The sequence below is a fragment of the Loxodonta africana genome, chromosome 4 (assembly GCF_030014295.1).
Source record: "Loxodonta africana isolate mLoxAfr1 chromosome 4, mLoxAfr1.hap2, whole genome shotgun sequence".
Classification (NCBI taxonomy): domain Eukaryota; kingdom Metazoa; phylum Chordata; class Mammalia; order Proboscidea; family Elephantidae; genus Loxodonta; species Loxodonta africana.
In genome coordinates this window covers 172,212,049-172,233,173 of record NC_087345.1, presented here as the reverse complement: position 1 = coordinate 172,233,173, position 21,125 = coordinate 172,212,049, and the positions used below count along the sequence as shown (strand labels likewise).

Sequence of the window (21,125 nt, the reverse complement as noted above, 5' to 3'; positions counted from 1 at the left end):
GTGCAGCAAGCGAAGACGATTGTGATGAGTTTGTTGCAAGCCGGGGTTGGCTCAATCGTTTCAAAGTGAGGGCAAATTTATGTAACATTAAAGCACAAGGACGAGCTGCCTGTAACTTGGAAGTTCGTAACTCAAGGAATGACTGCACTTCTGAAAAATCAGCCCCTGAAAACCCTGTAGGACAAACCTCTACTCTGACACATGTGGAGCTGCCATGACTCACAACCAACTCCACAGCAGCTGCTTTCATTGTGTAGTAGTCTATTTTAGGCCTGGGTGGGGCCCAAAATTTGCGTTTTTAACAAGTGCCCAGGTGATGCTGACGCTGTTGGCTGGGGAGCACCCTTAGAGGACTATCAGCGCTGGCGGTCCTCCACCTGGACGGCACATCAGACTCACTGGAGGAGCTTCTAAAATCCTGATGCCCAGGTATCCTAGACTGGCTGCGTTCGAACCTCAGAGGGAGAAGGGGGGCCGAGGCATCATGTCTTTCCAAGTCCCCCCAGGTATTTCCAGTGTGGCCAGGACTGACAGACACAGCTCTAGCCATTTCCCACATTTCCCTGATGGTCGGAATCACCTGGGCAGCCTGTTAAATATACATATTACCAGGTCTCTTGCCCGGAAAATTCTGACCTTGTAGGTCTGGGTTAGGGCCCAGGAATCTGTAGTTTTAACTAGCATTCCAGGTGATTCTTATCTTCAGGTGATTTGGGAACTACAGCTAGGACCAACTTGGAGGCTGACGCAAAGGAAGGGGTGGGAGGCTCTTTTTATGGGGCAAAACTTGCTCTGAGGCAGGAAATGGTAGTAACAAATGCAACCTAGTTCCAGCTAGCTGCATGCCACACAAATGGGCATTAGAATTACCCTGGGAGCCTTTTTCAAATGCTGATGCACAAGACTGGGCAATGTTTCATTCTGTTATTTATAATATCGCCATGAGTTGGAGCCTACTCAATGGCAACTAACAACAATAGGTCTATATTGTCTATATAGTGACTCATTTAAGCTTCACAAGCATTCTTCTGAGGTAGATACTACTGTCATTCCCATTTTACAGATGAAGAAACTGAGGACCAGAAGTTAACTTGCTTAACACTAACATTTATTGGGCACGTATGCTGTGTCAGGCATTGTGCTGAGCTCACCAAAGGAATTATTTCATTTAAACTTCCTACCACCATTATGTTCACCATTTTACAGATAAGGAAACTGAGGCACAGAGGTTAAATAACTTTTCCAAGTCACACAGCTTCTAAGTAGAGGGAAAAGGATTCAAATCTAACACAGTATAGAGCTCTCGAGGGAGCAGGAAAGCAGTGGGATGCAGACCCCAAATTCTCATAAAAAGACCAAACCTGATGGTCTGACTGAGACTGGAAGGACCCCAGTGGTCATGGCCCCCAGACCTTCTGTTAGCCCAAGACAGGAACCATTCCCAAAGCCAACTCTTCAGACAGGGATTGGACTGGATAATGGGATAGAAAAAGATGCTGGTGAAGAATAAGCTTCTTGGATCAAGGAGACACTTGAGACTATGTTGGCATCTCCTGTCTGGAGGGGAGATGAGAGGGCAGAGGGGGTCAGAAGCCGGCAGAATGGATACAAAAAGAGGGAGTGGAGGGAAGGAGCGGGCTGTCTCATTAAGGGGAGAGCAATTAGGAGTATATAGCAATGTGTATATAAATTTTTGTATGAGACTCACTTGATTTGTAAACTTTCACTTAAAGCATAGTATTTTTTTTAAAAAACGGATTCAAATCCAAGAAATAGAAACTTAAGGTGCATTTTACTTCTTCCCATGTAATGAAAAAATTCTTCAAATGCATAATTTTAATGGATAAGTAGTATTCTACCCATAGTTACAAGATTTATTTAACCACTGTGCCATTATTTGTCATTTATGTAGATTCATTCCTGGAACGCTCTGATGAATACTATTGTCTACAAGGAGTCCCTTGGTGTTGCAAATGGATAAGAGGTGCACTACTAACCGAAACGTTGGCAGTTCAACCCCACCCACGGCACCTAAGAAGACAGGCCTGGCAATCTGCTTCCGAAAGGCCACAGCCTTGAGAGCCCTATGGAGCAGTTCTACTCTGCACACAGGGGGTCACCGTGAGTCAGAACCAGCTCAACAGCAACTAACGACAATCATTCACGAACATTTATTTATCCATAGCTTCAATTATTTAGAATAAATCCTTAGAAAAGGAATGAGTCTATCATGGTGTATTAATTTGTTGTGTGCGTATTGCCAGACTTGACCTTAGACAAACCATTCCAATCTACACTTCCAGCTACCGTGCAGAGGAGAGCCTCTCTTGCTGAACCTTTCACAACCCTGGTTATTACAATTAATTCCTTTTCATTCCCGTTACTGTCGAGTCAGTTCTGACTTGTGGTGACCCCATGTGTGTCCGAGTAGAACTGTGCTGCATAAGGTTTTCAATGGCTGATTTTTTGCAAGTAGATTTCCAGGCCTTTCTTCTGAGGTGCCTCTGGCTGGACTTGAACCTCCATCCTTTCAGTTAGCAGCCAAGCATGTTAACAGATGCAGAATTGTCACAGACCCAATTAAAGAGAGATTAAAATAAATCTTTGGGAAGCATATGGTCTCCGCTATTCTTCAGCCAATGGTGAGTATGCTATATAGCACAAGGCTTTATTAAATACCATTCTCACTCCTCACAGCCCTACAAAAATTTTCCTAAAGTTCTCAAGTTTATGGAAGAAACAACACTTACTATGTGGCTTTACTCATTTTCACAATCAATACATTGGTTTCACAGTAGTAAACACTCAACGCGCTCAAGAGAGGTGGCTGAAATCCCAAAGTGTTATTTGTCTATGTGTGTGCTAGGCACATAATCAGAAGAAAAATTTAAAAAATGACATAAATAGGACAAGAAGAATACAAGCACACTATAAAAAGCTCCTTTCCTAGAGAAGTAATGTGGAGGGTTTTCTACAGAGTCAATCTGTTTTCTCTCCCAAAAATGTTACATTATTACCTTACATTTGTCAAAATTGCCATTTATACTTTATCAAAAAAAGACTAAGCATTACAAATTAAACTCTTTTCCCCCCTATTTACACAATATACCAAATCCCAGTAAAAGGAAAATATTGGTCATCTGGGAAAATTTAAAGAATTTGTTAAACAATATAGTAACATTACATAGAAAATTATGAAGCATTCATCTGTTTTGGACTAGTATGAGCCAGGCTCTGACAGGCACATATGGACCCCACATGGTAAGGTTGTTGTTGCTGGATGCCATTAAGTCGATTCTGACTTGTAGTGACCCCGTAAGACACAGTAGAGCTGTCCCATATGGTTTCTTAGGCTGTAATCTCTAAGGAAGCAGATCACCAGGTCTTTCTCCGACAAAGTGGCTGGATAGGTTCGAACTGTTAACCTTTTGGTTAGCAGCCAAGCATTTAACCATTGCGCTACCAGGCTCCTTTCATATGGTGATAACCCATTGCTGTCGGAGTTGATTCCAACTCATAGCGACGCTATAGTACAGAGTAGAACTGCCCTGTAGGGTTTCCAAGGAGCACCTGGTGGATTTGAACTGCCACCCTTTTGGTCAGCAGCTGTAGCACTTAATCACTACGCCACCAGGGTTTCCAAATAGGGTAAATTTCTCCTCCAGACAAGTTATCAAGTGTGAGTACTCTACTGGCTTCCATGGACAACATCCATGTGCAACCACATGTGGTCTCAAGTCAAGAATATGTTCCGTAATGCCTTTGAGAAAATAAGGTGAGGTCATTTTTTCTTTTTTTTTAAAAAATGAAGCTAATGATTTACATTTAAAAACAAATGTCAACAAAAGGACTTTTTAGGAAAACACACTGAACACACCAAAACATAGTGGGAAAAAGATAAGGAAAGCAAAGTGGAAGGCCAGAGCACAAATCAATGGTGCTGACAAGCTTGACAAGACAAGCAGGGTCTCTGTGCAGGGTCTCTATGCGACAAGACCCAGGTCGCACCCCTGCCTTATCACAGGAGAGGGACCTGATGCCAACAAAATCTCTGATAAAAACCATCTGGAAAATTATTTGCGATACGAGCACGAGGGAGACAACATGGCTAAAAGGAAAAAGAGCAAAACTGTTCACTGAACATACAAAAGTGAATTGTGAAAGAGGTGAGCTTTTCTATGGGACTCCTTTTCAGCCACAATAGAAAATACTGTTTTTTCTTCTTTTAAAGAAGGAAAAGCATACTCAAGAGTGGCAATATTTGGAATGACTTTTAACCATTGTTTCACACGCTCTAAGACTATGTTCATGGAGCCTGCAAGGTCCTTGTGAGCATGGAGAGACATGTGGCTTAATAAAAAATTGGATGGAGTTGTGTTGCCTGTCTGACTGGACTGGGGGCTCAGTGGGAAGTGAAACATAGGCATATATATGTCATTGAGGACTTGTGAGCAAAATCCCTTAACCTGGTCTGGATTTGGATCATCGGTGGTCCAAAAGCCTAGTCAGATATATGACACTGTGTAGGTCAGGATGTAGGCTGCCTCACTACAGTGGTCTCCGGGTCCAGTGAGGTCCTCTCCGTTTGCAACTGGGGCCTGGCAGATGCCGGTTGTTCTCGATGGCCTTCACACTCAGGAGTCACAGTCTGGACCAGTGGACAGCTACCACCCTTTTTGACAACCTGTTCGCTTCAGATGCTCCTCCTGGCTCCAGATGGGCCAGTCGTTCTTACTCAGGCAACATGAGCATAAAGGTTGCACGTGTCACTTAAAGAACAGCATACTCTTCCAACAAGTAACTCCCTTCTGCTGAATTGGCAGAAGGATTTGGGGCATCTCTAACCAGTTGCTGTCAATTCGATGCCAACTCATGGCCACCCCACGTATGTCAGAACAGAATTGCACTCCATACGGTTTTCAATGGCTGATTTTTTGGAAGTAGATAGTAGGCCTTTCTTGCCAGGTGCCTCTGGGTGGACTCGAACTTCCAACTTTTCAGTTAGCACCTGATTGTATTAACTGCATCACCCAGGGACTCTTTGGGCATCTCTTCAGAGTGATTCATGTTCACCAGCCCTGGTGTGCGATGTCTGATATGATTTTGTGATGGTGACAGCCATCCTTCCCTACAGAATTTGTGCTTTGTGCTCTTCAGGCCGGGAAGCCTGCAATTTTCTTTTTCAGCATGCCTTAGCATATTCAATATACTATATTGTGGAAATAACCCTCTGGAATAGAGTAACAAATAGGTTAATTTGGGAAAGGGAAAATATGGGGTCAAGAGATTAAAGCTTAATGGTTACATGAGGTAAAGGTCTATGAGAAAAGATAAAGCCGCCCTGAAAACATCAATGGGTAAATATCTCTATTTAGAAAGTTCGATTTGAACAAGAACAGCAGTATAACTAGAAAACACCCAAATGCCTGGTCAGGCTGCTGAGATACTCTTATGCCTGCTTTTTACAATGTCACAATAATGAATATTAATAATAAACGGCATAGATTCCGTTGAAATAAAGCACTGGTGGACTATTACAAGAGATTAATGCTTTGTTATTCTTAAAAAGACATAAACTTAATGAGTCTGGCAGAGGAAGCATAATAAACTACTGGAACTTGCAAATGATGCTAAATGTAGACATGTGAACAAGGAGAACAAGAAAACAATTCAAAGTCACTAAAGGCAACAATGAGCACAATGGTAGCCACATGGGATTCACCTTGGAAAGGCACCTGTTCACGCACCTGAGCAGAAGCACCTGGAGCCACAGCTACACAACAGCAGAGGCATCTGAACTCCTAAGCTTAGGTCTGGGCTCTTTAAAGCTCAGAATGGAAGAAGTCATGTTGGAAGGCATCCCTAAAGCAGGCCCAACTCACTTAGCCACAGGTCCATAATATTTTTAAAGCCTTGAGGGCTAGAAACAGGCACAAATTACTCTTTTGTGGTTGCCAGCAGTGTTCTGAAGCGTCTTTGGGAAAGGAATTTAATAGACATTCCATTTTGCAAGATCTCGTAAAGACCTTTTATGTCTGCAGGGTAAGGTAAGGGACTCCACTCGAGAGGCCCCACCTCAGGCAATGTGGTTTGGGGCTGATGCTTGTTTTTCATAAATTAGTAAATTCACTGCTGTTGCTGGTGAAATACTGACCCATTTTATAAACTGTGCTGAAAATCCTAGTACTATAACTTTTTAATACCAACAAAATCTGTGACTAGGAAAACCACCCACTGAAAAGGGTATTGCTGAGGTTAAGCTTCATCTGTGTGAACAACACAGCGGTAGAGTTTTCGCCTTCCATGTGGAGACCAGTTTCCATTCTCAGCCAACGTGCCCCATGTGCAGTCACTACCATATCTGTCAGGGGAGGCTTGCATCTTGCTATGATGCTGAACAGGTTTCAGAGTAGCTTCCAGACAGGATAGTCTAGGAAGAAAAGCCTGGCAATCGACTTCTGAAAAATGAACCTCTGAAAACCCTATGGATCACAATGGACTGATCCTGCAGTGCATGGTGTCACCATGAGTCGGGGAGCAACTCACCAGTAACTAACAACAACAACAATGTGAACCATTAACAAACCCACCCATAGAGAGAGAAACGAAATGGGAAGTGGGAGGGGGCAAAAGAATAAAAATGAAGGAAGGGGGGTATAAGATCTGCATGGAAGAAGAAAAATATTAACACAGAGAACAGGTAGGTAGGAATTGGTGGAGGACCACCCATGGTGTGAGCCACTGACTTCACGAACTGAGTCGTCCTCAATAGAAAGTGCTAGAACCTCTGGTAGTGACCCCTGTCCCCCTTTGAACAACATCCTTCCTACAGCTTCACTTATGAGAGAAGGAACCTATTTTACAAACGTCCCATCTCTGATTCAAGCCAGTTACTTCAATAAAAACAACCGGCTGTGGTGGAGTTGACACCAACTCATGATGACCCCATGTGTGTCACAGTAGAGTTGTGCTCCTTGGGTTTTCAGGGGCTGATTTTTCAGAAGTAGATCACCACACCTTTCTTCTGAGGTGCCTCTGGGTGAGCTTAAACCTCCAACATTTCAGTTAGCAGCCAAGTGCAGTAACTGTTTGTACCACCAAGGAACTCTAGTTGTCTCAATTATACCACCCATTTTCCTGATTAAAATGGCAAGGGCGCACTAATGACTTTGCATTTGAAGGCAAGAAGCCACTTTGAAGTCCTCCTAACTCCAGCAGCAGCCTCCCCAGAAGGACATGCCCAAACATTCCTATCCACACAAGGATTCCCAAGGAGAGACCTTTCTACCATTCTGCAGCTACAGAAAAAATAACCTGGTCTACCATCATGACATAGGTTCATCCTTAGAGCCTATGAGAAAGCCATACCTTCAGGGAATGTCTTCCCAGTGAGGGACAGGAATCAGCAGAGAAATGGTTCCCTGCCCATGTCACCAGGGAAAGCCCCAGTAGAAGTAGCAGCAGATGCTGTTTCCTCCTTCCCAGATGTGGGGCTTTCCCATCTGGCTGCTTAGTAGCTGTACCCTCATTTAGCACAGGTTCCTAATCACATTCTAACTAATCTCCTAGCTTTAGCAAGGAAGGGCTTAGGCTGAAAAAAGTAGAAGGAAAAGACATTGCCTGGGTTAGGCCTGGGGGAGCCTAGTGACATGCAGCCAACCCCCAAAGACAGCTGAGTCAGGTCAAACAGAACTGCCACAGGTTGGGCCACTTGTCCTGACTTCGAAGGAGAAAAGACCTGGCAATACGCTCCCAAGAAGGTGACAGCAAAGAAAACCCTATGGGGCAATTCTACTCTGTCCTATAGGGTCACTATGAGTCAGAATGAACTTGACAGCATACAATAACAACAACAAGGGACCACTTCGTGGTAAATTTGTCCTGAGGGCATATGTGTCTGCCCTGGGACCTGGCTGCCTGGGTTTACATGCCAACACCACAGCTTTACAACTTCTTTCCATTTCTGCACCTGTGTTAAGGGGATGGCAACCATGGCTCCCTTTGTGGGTTTGTTGAGAGGGATTAAATGAGATGACACATTTAAGTATAGTCTCTAATACATAGCAAACACTTGATTTTAGCTATTATCATGATTAACCCATTAAAATACCCTGAAACCAAAAAGCCAGTTGCCATTGAGTCGGTGCTGATTCATGGCGACCCCACGTGTTTTGGAGTAAAACTGGGCTCCATAATAGGGTTTTCAGTGGCTTTGTTTTTGGAAGTAGATCACCAGGCCTTTTTTCCGAAGCACCTCTGGGTGGACTCAAACCTCCAACATGTTGGTTAACAGCGAAGTGTGTTAACCATTTGTACCATCCAGGGACTAGACCTTTAAATTCTCAGTGGTGGAGATAATTCTGAAACTCTTTTGCCTTTCATCACCCAGGGCTTGGGGCACGGGCAGCACAAAGGGAAGAGAGGAGAAGAACTGAGTGTTTATCTTACTGATGATTATTTTAGATCCATTTTGTCTTTTCCTAAGTTGTAATCAATAAAAACAGGAAACAATGATATAGCTGTCAGAACGTGACTGCCACTCCCGGGTGATGGTTGGTCTCTAAGGAAAAAGCTCCACCCATTTCCATAGTGATGCTGCAGGACAAACTAATATTTAGTTTATTAAAGCAAAGCAGGAAGCACAAGCTCTAATCTATTCTCTCCTGTGTAAATTCAATTGGTAAGGCAGAGGGTTTCAGTATTTTCACATTTTTTTTCTTTAGTAAGGCTATATCAGATTTATACCATGTTAAAATGTCTTCACTCTTATAGTCCATATACTGTCACTATAAAAGAGAAAAAACAAAATATAACAGCAATCAAAAAGCCCTAGTTTCTCACTTCCCTTCCACGTTACTATCACCACCTCTTACTTTAATTTATTCAGTGAACACTTTACTGAGCGCTTTGGAAGCTAACCTTAGAGTCATGAAGACTGGAGGGGGGTAGCCACTAGGGAGCAAATACAGCAGAATGTCTGAGGGGCTGCAGAGACCCTCTAGTTGCTCTCTCCAGTGTATAGATGAGGACAAGAGCCCCAGGAAAGCTAAAGAATGGCCCTGACATCACACAGCTAGTACATATCAGTATGTCAACCAGACTTTAGTCCAGGCTTTTCATGGTCAAGAACTCCGAGGGACAGGCCTCTTGGAAGCAAAGTGAATGGCCCTGAAGACCAACTCAGGTCTTTCCTAGACCCATGTTTCATGCCCTTACCACCCAGTGTGTCTCACTTGGGTACTTCCTAGCTCATTAGCAAAGCCAAATCTCTAAGCAATGAAGAAACTCAGCACTAGTAACTCTCCTCTGGGTGATGACATGGCTACCCGGACAAATGAAATTCCAGGCTGTGCTGCTGCTCAAGTCTTTGCACAGACTCTCAAAGTACTTTCTTACCACTGTACTCCAGGATCACAGGTTCAAAAGGTCCAACCTGCTTCTTGCGGGGAGAAACCGGTATTGGTCAAGCAACCTGGGAAAATGTGCAGGAGCGAGAACCAGCGAAAACACTCCTTGGAGGTTACATGCTTATGAACGAGAACAAAGCAACTCAGAAGAATTTACAAAATGACACTGAGGAAAATGGGGGTCTAGTCTTCATGTGTGTTCATGAGCACACCAGCACAAGAAATACACACTTTTCTCTGTCGAAGAGCTCAAAATAACAACACATAACATGTGGAGGAAGACTCATTAACAGGGGAGGAGGGGCCAAGATGGCAGAATACACAGGTGCTTCTGGCGAGACCTCTTACAACAAAGACCCGAAAAACAAGTGAGACGAATATATTTATGACAAGCTAGGAGCCCTGAACATCAAAGGCAAGGTTAGAAAATGAACTGAGGGGCAGGGGGAGGAAGAGACAGTTCAGAAGTGGAGAAGAGTTACCGGACCTGAATCACCGGGAGCCCTCAGGCACCATTCCCTGGAGTGGCTGCGGCAAGCTGGTACTAATGTTTGGCCACAATTTCCTCAGGGAGAAGCAGCCAGCCACACAGCCTACTCACACCTCTGGAATCAGAGAAGAACGGCACTCTTGGCAAAAGCTAAGTACTTGCGTATATTTAACTGTGCCCCCCGCTCCCAAGCCGGCTTCAGCGGCTGATTTCCCTGGGCCTGAGATAGGCCCTGTTGAGCGCCTAGAGACATCATCCTGCCCTTGGAGAAGAAATAAATTCGCAATTGGGGGAAAGGATAATTTTCCAGCTCCACTAACCAGGGGAGCTCAGGACAGAAGCAGATCCTGTCCAGGCTAAATGGTCCATGGACTGTGAATAACTTTCCCCCCTGCATGGACCTGGGTGGGCCTATTTCAGGAGAATAGTCCCTTGTTGGCAGACTACACCTGTTTCAGCTGTGCAGTGGAGAGGTGGGTATTTGATGTTTGACATTGCTTTGCCAATTAAACAGCGACCTCACCTACCCACATCAGGAGCCTAAGGACTGGTGGTTCTACTCAGCTCACCAAGCCACCCACGACAGGGGTCTGAGGATAACTGCTACCTCCCAATTCTTACAACCAAAAACACTGGGTGCCCATGGTCCATCTGCAGAACCCTCCCACCTGTATGCACTAGGGAAGAGGGACAAGCTTTCCTCAAAGATACTTGGGGGGCGATTCTCAGCCCCCTGCCTTGTTGAGAGCATGACCCCCTGTTGCAACCAGGTACCGGTACCTACACCAATCACCCCTGACCCTCTAAGACTATAGGTCAGAGCCTGTACCACACACTTGATGATCAGCTACCTGGACACCTGAGCTGAATTCATACAAGAAAAGTGAATGGACTCCTAGACTGATATACCTGATAACACCTCTAGCTATCTGGGAACAGGACGTCAGGGATCCAAAGGTGAAAATAATTAATCTAACTCAAGCAATTCATCTGGGCATATCAAAACAAAACAAAGCAAGAAGCTACGACACAGTAAGCAAACATAAAATAAACTAATACAGTAACTTACAGATGGCTCGGAAACAACAGTACATATCAAATCACATAAAGAAACAGACCATGATCGCCTCAAGAAGCTCTCAAAAAAAAAAAAAAAAGAATCAAGGGATCTTCTGGATGAAAGTGCCTTCCTGGAATTACCAGAGGCAGAATACAAAAGATTAATATACAGAACCCTTCAAGACATCAGGAAGGAAATCAGGCAATACACAGAACAAGCCAAGGAACACACAGATAAAGCAGTTGAAGAAATTAAAAAGATTCAGGAACATAATGAAAAATTTAATAAGCTGGAAAAATCCATAGACAGACAGTAGCCAGAAATTCAGAAGATTAACAATAAAATTACAGAAGTAGACAACTCAATAGAAAGTCAGAGGAGCAGAACTGAGCAAGTGGAAGGCAGAATTTCTGAACTTGAAGAGTAAGCACTTGGCACCAATATATTTGAAGAAAAATCAGATAAGAAAATTTAAAAAAATGAAGAAGCCTTAAGAATCATGCGGGACTCTATTAAGAGAAATAAATAATGAGTGACTGGAGTACCAGAACAGGGAGGGATAACAGAAATTACAGAGAGAATTGTTGAAGATTTGTTGGCAGAAAACTTCCCTGATATGGTGAAAGATGTGAAGATATCTATCCAAGATGCCCATGGAATGCCACATATGGTAGATCTTAAAAGAAAGTCACCAAGACATATTATAATCAAACTTGCCAAAACCAAAGAGAAAGAAAGAATTTTAAGAGCCGGTAGGGATAAACGAAAAGTCACCTACGAAGTAGAGTCAATAAAAATAAGCTCGGACTACTTGGGAGAAACCATGAAGGCAAGAAGGCAATGGTACGAATTCTATAAAAAATTGAAGGAAAAAATTGTCAGCCAAGAATCACATATCCAGCAAAACTGTCTCTCAAATATGGAGGTGAAATTTGGACATTTCCAGATAAACAGAAGTTTAGGGAATTTGTAAAAACCAAACCAAAACTACAAGAAATACTAAGTGGAGTTCTTTGGTTAGAAAATGAATAATATCAGGTATCAACCCAAGACTAGAATACTAGGTGGAACAAACAGAAGTCAACCCAGACAGGAAAAGCACAAAAATGAATCAAGATTAAAAAATGTTCAGAACAGGGAAACAGCAATGTTATCATGTAAAAGAAGACAATACTAAAACAATAAAAAGGAACTAAGAAATGTAGTCACAGATCTTCCATATGGAGAGGAAGACAAGGTGATACAAAGGAATAAAAGTTAGGTTTAAATTTAGAAAAATGGGGTAAATAATAAGGTAAGCACAAAGGAGACAAACACCTACACATCAAAATAAAATTCAAGAAAAAAAATAGAGACTCAGCAAAAACAAAATCAACAACAACAAATATGAGGAAAGGACAATATATAAAGATAATCTACTCGGCACAAAAAAATTAAGTGGGAAAAAGAAACCGTCAACCATACACAAAAAAAACACATCCAAATCATAGCACTAAATTCATACCTATCCATAATTACACTGAATGTAAATAGACTTAATACACCAATAAAGAGAAACAGAGTGGCAGAATGGATGAAAAAACACTATCAGTCTATATACTGCCTACAAGACACACACCTTAGACTTAGAGACACAAACAAACTAAAACTCAAAGGATGGAAAAAAATATATCAAGCAAACAACAATCAAAAAAGAGCAGGAGTGACAATATTAATTTCTAACAAAACAGACTTTAAAGTTAAATCCGTCATAAAGGATAAGGAAGGACACTAAATAATGATTAAAGGGACAACATACCAAGAAGATATAACCATATTAAATATTTATGCACCCAATGACAGGGCTGCAAGATACATAAAACAAACTCTAACGGCATTGAACAGTGAGATAGACAGCTCCACATTAATAGTAGGAGACTTCAACACACCACTTTTGGTGAAGGACAGAACACCCAGAAAGAAGCTCAACAAAGACATGGAAGATCTAAACGCCACAATCAACCAACTTGACCTCATAGACATGCACAGAACACTCCACCTAACAGCAGTCAAGTATACTTTCTTTTCTAGTGCACATGGAACATACTCTAGAATAGACCACATATTAAGTCATAAAGCAAGACTCATCAGAATCCAAAACATTGAAATATTACAAAGCATCTTCTATGGTCATAAGGCCATAAAAGTAGAAATCAATAACAGAAAAAGCAGGAAAAAGAAAATCAAACACTTGGAAACTGAACAATACCCTGCTCAAAAAAGACTGGATTATAGAATACGTTACCAAAACCAAAACCAAACCCAGTGCCGTCAAGTTGATTCCAACTCATAGCGACCCTATAGGACAGAGTAGAACTGCCCCATAGAGTTTCCAAGGAGCTCCTGGCGGATTCGAACTGCCGACCCTTTGGATAACAGCCATAGCACTTAACCACTATGCCACCAGGGTTTCCAGAAGACATTAAGGATGGAATAAAGAAATTCATACAATCCAATGAGAATGAAAACACTTTCTATCAGAACCTTTGGGACACAGTGAAAGCAGTGCTCAGAGGTCAATTTATATCAATAAATGCATACATACAAAAAAGAAGAAAGGGCCAAAATCAAAGAATTATCCCTACAACTTGAAGAAATAAAGAGAAACAAAAGAAACCCTCAGACATGAGAAGAAAACAAATAATAAAAATTAGAGCAGAACTAAATGAAACAGAAAACAATCGAAAGAATTAACAAGACCAAAAGCTGGTTCTTTGAAAAAAATCAATAAAATTGATAAACCACTGGCCAAACTAACAAAAGAAAAACAGGAGAGGAAGCAAATAACCTGAATAAGAAATGAGATGGGCAATATTAAATCAGGCTGAACTGAAATTAAAAGAATCATATCAGATTACTATGAAAAATTGTGCTCTAACAAATTTGAAAACCTAGAAGAAATGGATGAATTCCTAGAAACACACTACCTATCTAAGCTAACACAAACAGAGGTAGAACAACTAAATAGACCCATAACGAAAGAAGAGATTGAAAAGGTAATCAAAAAACTCCCAACAAAAAAAAGCCCTGATCCGGATGACTTCACTGCAGAGTTCTACCAAACTTTCTGAGAAGAGTTATCATCACTACTACTAAAGGCATTTCAGAGCATAGAAAAGGATAGAATACTCCCAAACTCATTCTATGAAGCCAGCATATCCCTGATACCAAAACCAGGTAAAGACACCACACACACACAAAAATTACACACTTAAATCCCTCATGAACTTAGATGCAAAAATCCTCAACAAAATTCTAGCCAATACAATTCAACAACATATCAAAAAAAAGAATTCTCCATGACCAAGTGGGATTCATACCAGGTATGCAGGGATGGTTCAACATTAGAAAAACAATTAATGTAATCCATCACACAAATAAAACAAAAGACAAGAATCACATGATTTTATCACATGATGCAGAAAAGGCATTTGACAAAGTCCAACACCCATTCATGATAAAAACTCTCAGCAAAATCGGAATAGAAGGATAATTCCTGAACATACTAAAGGGCATTTATACAAAGCCAACATCACCCTAAATGGAGAGAGCCTGAAAGCATTCCCATTGAGATCAGGAACCAGACAAGGATGCCCTTTATCACTGCTCTTATTCAACGCTGTGTTGGAGGTCCCAGCCAGAGCAATTAGGCTAGGTAAAGAAATAAAGGGCATCCAGACTGGCAAGGAAGAAGTAAAAGTATCTCTATTTGCAGCTGACATGATCTTATACACAGAAAACCCTAAAGAATCCTCAAGAAAACTACTGAAACTAATAGAATAGTTCAGCAGAGTATCAGGATACAGGGTAAACATACAAAAATCAGTTGGATTCCTCTACACCAACAAAAAGAACATCGAAGAGGAAATCACCAAATCAATGCCATTTACAGTAGCCCCCAAGAAGATAAAATACTTAGGAATAAATCTTACCGGAGATGTAAAAGACTTATACAAAGAAAACTACAGTACACTTCTGCAAGAAACCAAAAGAGACCTGCAGAAGTGGAAAAACTACCTTGCTCATGGATAGGAAGACTTAACATTGTAAACATGTGTCTTCTACCAGAAGCGATCTATAGATGTAATGCAATTCCAATCCAAATTTCAACTACATTTTTTAATGAGATGGAGAAACAAATCACTAACATCTTATGGAAGGGAAAGACGCCCTGGATAAGTAAAGCATTACTGAAAAAGAAGAACAAAGTGGGAGGCCTGGCTCTACCTGATTTTAGAACCTATTATACCACCATAGTAGTCAAAACAGCCTGGTAGTGGTACAACAACAGATACACAGGCCAATGGAATAGAATTGAGAATCCAGACATAAATCCATCCACATATGAGCAGCTGATATTTGACAAAGGCCCCAAATCAGTTAAATGGGGAAAAGACAGTCTGTCTAACAAACGGTGCTGGCAGAACTGGATATCCATCTGCAAAAAAATGAAACAAGACCCATGCCTCACGCTATGCACAAAAAATGAACTCAAAATGGATCAAAGACCTAAATATAAAATCTAAAACAATAAAGATCATGGAAGAAAAAATAGGGACTTAGGAGCCCTAATGCATGGCATAAACAGTATATAAAACATTACTAACAATGCAGAAGAAAAACTAGATAACTCAGAGCTCCTAAAAATCAACCGCCGGTGCTCATCTAAACACTTCACGAAAAGGGTAAAAAGATTACCTACAGCCTGGGAAAAAGTTTTTAGCTATGACATTTCCAATCAGCACTTGATCTCTAAAATCTACATGATACTGCAAAAAACTACAAAAAGACAAATAACCCAATTAAAAAATGGGCAAGGGATATGAACATGCACTTCACTAAAGAAGATATTCAGGTAGCTGACAGGTACATGAGGAAATGCTCACGATCATTAGCCATTACAGAAATGCAAATCAAAACTACAATGAGATTCCATCTCACTCCAACAAGGCTGGCATTTATCCAAAAAACACAAAATAATCCATGTTGGAGAGGTTGTGGAGAGACTGGAACACTTATACACTGCTGGTGGGAATGTAAAATGGTACAACCACTTTGGAAATGGATTTGGCGCTTCCTCAAAAAGCTAGAAATAGAACTACCATACAATCCAGGAATCCCAGTCCTTAGAATATATCCTAGAGAAATAAGAGCCTTTACAAGAACAAATATATGCACAGCCATGTTCACTGCAGCACTGTTTACAATAGCAAAAAGATGGAAGCAACCAACGTGCCCATCAACAGATAAACAGATAAATACAGTGTATTCACACAATGGAATACTACGCATCGATAAAGGACAGTGATGAATCTGTGAAACATTTCATAACATGGAGGCATGTGGAAGGCATATGCTGAGTGAAATTAGTCAGTTGCAAAAGGACAAATATTGTATAAGACCACTATATAAGAACTCAAGAAATAGTTTAAACAGAGAAGAAAATATTCTTTGATGGTTACAAGAGGGGGTGGGAGAGGGACATTCACTAACTAGATAGTAGATAAGAACTACTTTAGGTGAATGGAAAGACAACACACAATACAGGAGAGGTCAGCACAACTGGACTAAACCAAAAAAAAAGAAGTTTCCTGCATAAACTCAGTGCTTCAAAGGCCAGCATAGCAGGGGCGGGGGTTGGGGGACCATGGTTTCAGGGGACATCTAAGTCAATTGGCATAATAAAATCTATTAAGAAAACATTCTGCATCCCACTTTAGAGAGTGTCGACTGGGGTCTTAAATGCTAGCAAGCGGCCATCTAAGATGCATCAATTGGTCTCAACCCACCTGGACCAAAGGAGAATGAAGAACACCAAGGACACAAGGTAATTACGAGACCAAGAGCCAGAAAGGGCCACATAAACCAGAGACTACATCAGCCTGAGACCAGAAGAACTAGATGGTGCCCAGATACAATCGATGACTGCCCTGACAGGGAACACAACGGAGAACCCCTGAAGGGGCAGGAGATCAGTGGGATGCAGACCCCAAATTCTTGTAAAATGACCAGACTTAATGGTCTGATTGAGACTAGAAGGACCCCTGCGGTCATGGCCCCGAGATCTTCTGTTGGCCCAGGACAGGAATCATTCCCAAAGCCAACTCTTCAGACAGGGATTGGACTGGACAATGGGATTGGACTGGGCAGAGGGATGCTGGTGAGGAGTGAGCCTCTTGGATCAGGTGACACTTGAGACTATGTTGGCATCTCCTGTCTGGAGGGGAGATGAGAGGATAGAGGGGGTTAGAAGCTGGTGGAATGGGCACGAAAAGAGAGTGGAGGGAGGGAGCAGACTGTCTTAATAAGGGGAGAGCAACTGGGAGTACATAGCAAGGTGTATATAAGTTTTTGTGTGAGAGACTGACTTGAGCTGTAAACTTTCACTTAGAGCACAACAAAAATAAAATAAAAAAGACTCATTAACAACCTGCAATAGCAAATGACACAACCTTGTTTGCTGAAAGTGAAGAAGACTTGAAGCACTTACTGAAGATCAAAGGCTACATCCTTCAGTATGGATTACACCTCAATATACGGAAACAAAAATCCTCACAACTAGACCAATAAGCAACATCATGATAAAAGGAGGAAAGACTGAAGTTATCACGGATTTCATTTTACTTGGATTCACCATCAATGCCCAAGGATGCAGCAGTCAAGAAATGAAATGACACATTATACCAGGCAAATATGCTGTAAAAGTCCTCTTTAAAGTGCTAAAAAGCAAAGATATCACTTTGAGGACTAAGGTGTATTGACCCAAGCCTTTCGATCGCCTCACACGAACGTGAAAACCAGACGGTAAGTGAGGAAGATCGAAGAAGAATTGATGCCTTTGAATTATGGTGTTGAAGACGAATACTGAATATACGATGGACTGCTAAAAGAACGAACAAATCTGTCTTGGAAAAAGTATTGCCACAATGCTTCTTAGAAGCAAGAATGGTGAGACTTCATCTTATATACTTTCGATATGTTATCAGGAGGATCAGTCCCTGGAGAAGGATATCACGCTTGGTGAAGAAGAAGGTCAGAGAAAATAAGGAAGACCCTCAACGAGATGGCTTGACACAGTGGCTTCAACAACAGACTCAAATAGCAAGGGACTGTGAGGATGGCGTAGAACTGGGTAGTGTTTCATCCTGTTGTATACAGGGACGCTATGAGTCAGAAGTGACTGGATGGCCCCTAACAACAAAAACAACAACACTTGAGTCCCTGGCTGATACAAACAGTAAATGTGCTTGTTTCTCCAAAAGTTTGGAGGTTCGAGTATATACAGAGGTGTCCCAGAAGAAACGCCTGGCGGTCTAGTTCCGACAAATCAGCCACGGATAACCCTCTGGAGCGCAGTTCTACTCTGACACACAAGGGGTTGCCATGAGTTGGAACTGAGTTGATGGCAACTGGCAACCGGTTCAAATAGCAACAGGCCTCACAGGGGGAGAGTTTGGCCAGGACATCGCTGATTTAGCACAGCAGCCTCCTGGTGGCCTGGGGTGTGTGTCCACAGAGCCTGACATCCCTCCACTGCCTCACTGACTGGGCTTTTGACAAGTCACTGGCATTCTCTGGGCTTTAAGTTATGTGGATTTGTGTGAGATAGGTTACATTATTCCATTCACTTCAGGATAACAAAAAGAGAGTAAAAAATGTATATATATGTATGATTGGAATCCCTCGGTGGTATAAATGGTTAAGTGCTCTGCTGCTAATTAGAAAGGTTGGAGGTTTGAGTCCCCTCAGAGGCACCTCAGAAGAAAGGTCTGGCGATCTAATTCCAAAAAATCAGTCACTGGAAATGCTGCAGAGCACAGTCCTACTGTGACACACACAGGGTTGCCATGAGTCAGAAGTAACTCAATGGCAAAAAAAGAAAAGAAAGAAACTTAAGATATGAAACAAGCAGCTAAAAGATGAATAATGTTTATGGATTTATAATTTTATAAAGAGAAAGAGATACCTAGAAACAGATGTTCAACTTGAAGCGTTCCTTTTTTGGAAAATCATTATAAGCAGGATATGATTTGAGAGAAGCTAACAAAGCTTCTGAAAATCAACTGTTTACCATATCCAGTAGCACCGTGGAGAATAGACGCTTACTGATCAAGTATGCACCGCCCAAGATGAGGGCCCCAGACCGCGACATCAGAGACTCTTCTAGATGGCTAAGTCTGCAATTAGCACAACCGCCGCTGATGACGTGAGATAATTACAAGTCATTCTCATGGTTAACTAACAAACATTTTTACCAGAATTCCTGGGGCTGAGTAGAGAAGAACCTATTATGGTGTGACTTCCAGATTCAAACCTCTGCTAAGTTAAGTTATTTTACAGCTTCCTCTGATTATAATATTCTAAAGGAAACACATTAAGGAAGCCCTGAATGTCTGATAACAGGCTTTTACAAGCTTTCACGGTAGCTCAGTATTATTCAGTTGCAGCGACTTGCATTCTAAGCAGGCAGTTTCCTTCACGTACAGATAACACTTAGCTTCCCCCCCCTTTGCCCACTTCCTCTTTTCCCCACCTTAATCTTCATGTGTACGTGTGCATATACACACGTGTGTGTGTCTGTGTGTTTAGGCAAGCAAGCCTTGCAAAAAGACAGTAGGTGCATAAATAGATAGTTAGTTAGAACTGCCCCTGTGTGTCTGCCAGTTTGTTGTACTGTGGGGGCTTGTGTGTTGCTGCGATGCTGGAAGCTATGCCGCCAGTATTTAGATACCGGCAGGGTCACCCATGGAGGACAGGTTTCAGCTGAGCTTCCAGACTAAGATAGACTAGGAAGAAGAACCCGGCAGTCTACTTCTGAAAAGAATTAGCCAGTGAAAACCTTACGAATAGCAGCGGAACACTGTCTGATACAGTGCCAGAAGATGAGTCCTTGGATTGGAGGGCACTCAAAAGATGACTGGGGAAGAGCTGTCTCCTCAAAGCAGAGGTGACCTTAATGATGTGGACGGAGTCAAGCTTTCAGGACCTTCACTTGCTGATGTGGCATGACTCAAAATGAGAAGAAACAGCTGCAAACATCCATTAATGATCAGAAGATGGAATGTACAAGTATGAATCTAGGAAAACTGGAAATTATCAAAATAAAAGGGAACGCATAAACATCAATATCCTAGGCAACGGTGAGCTAAAATGGACTGGTATTGGCCATTCTGAATGGGTCAATCATATGGTCTACTATGTCAGGAGCGACAACTTGAAGAGGAATAGCGTTGCATTGATTTCAAAAAGCACATTTCAAGATCTACCCTGAAGTACAACGCTGTCAGTGATAGGATAATATCCACATGCCTGCAAGGAAGACCAGTTAATATGACTAATATTCAAATTTACGCACCAACCACTAAGGCCAAAGATGAAGAAATTGAAGATTTTTACCAACTTCTGCAGTCTGAAATTGCCTGAACATGCAGTCAGGATGCATTGATAATTACTGGTGATTGGAATGCAAAAGTTGGAAACAAAGAAGAAAGATCAGTAGTTGGAAAATATGGCCTTGGTGATAGAAACGATACTAGAGATCGCATGATAGAATTTTGCAAGACCAAAGACTTCTTCACTGCAAATACCTTTTTTCACCAGCATAAATGGCGACTGTTGGATGGAATACACAGCAATCAAATCGACTCCATCGGTGGAAAGAGATGATAGAAAAGCTCAATATCATCAGGCATAACAAGGGCAGGGACCGACCGTGGAAAAGATCATCAATTGCTCATATGCAAGCTCATGTTGAAACTGAAGAAAATTAGAACAAGTCCATGAGAGCCAAAGTATGACCTTGAGTATATTCTACCCAAATTTAGAGACCATCTCAGGAATAGACTTGACCCACTGAACAGTAAAGACTGAACACCAGATGAGTTGTGGAATGACATCATACATGAAGAAAACAAGAGATCATTAAAAAAGACAGGAAAGAAAGAAAAGACCAAAATGGATGTCAGAAGAGACTCTGAAACTTGCTCTTGAACATCGAGTAGCTAAAGCAAAAGGAAGAAATAATGAGGTAAAAGAACTGAACAGAAGATTTCAAAGGTCAGCTCGAGAAGACAAAGTTAAGTATTATAATGACATGTGCAAAGAGCTGGACATAGAAAACCAAAAGGGA

At 41.8% G+C, this 21,125-nt stretch overlaps 1 protein-coding gene across 1 annotated transcript in view; it reads right to left on the bottom strand.

Moving 5' to 3' along the window:
* JCAD (junctional cadherin 5 associated) overlaps positions 1-21,125 on the bottom strand; it is a 71,555-nt gene that overhangs the window by 12,084 nt on the left and 38,346 nt on the right. The window lies entirely within an intron of this gene.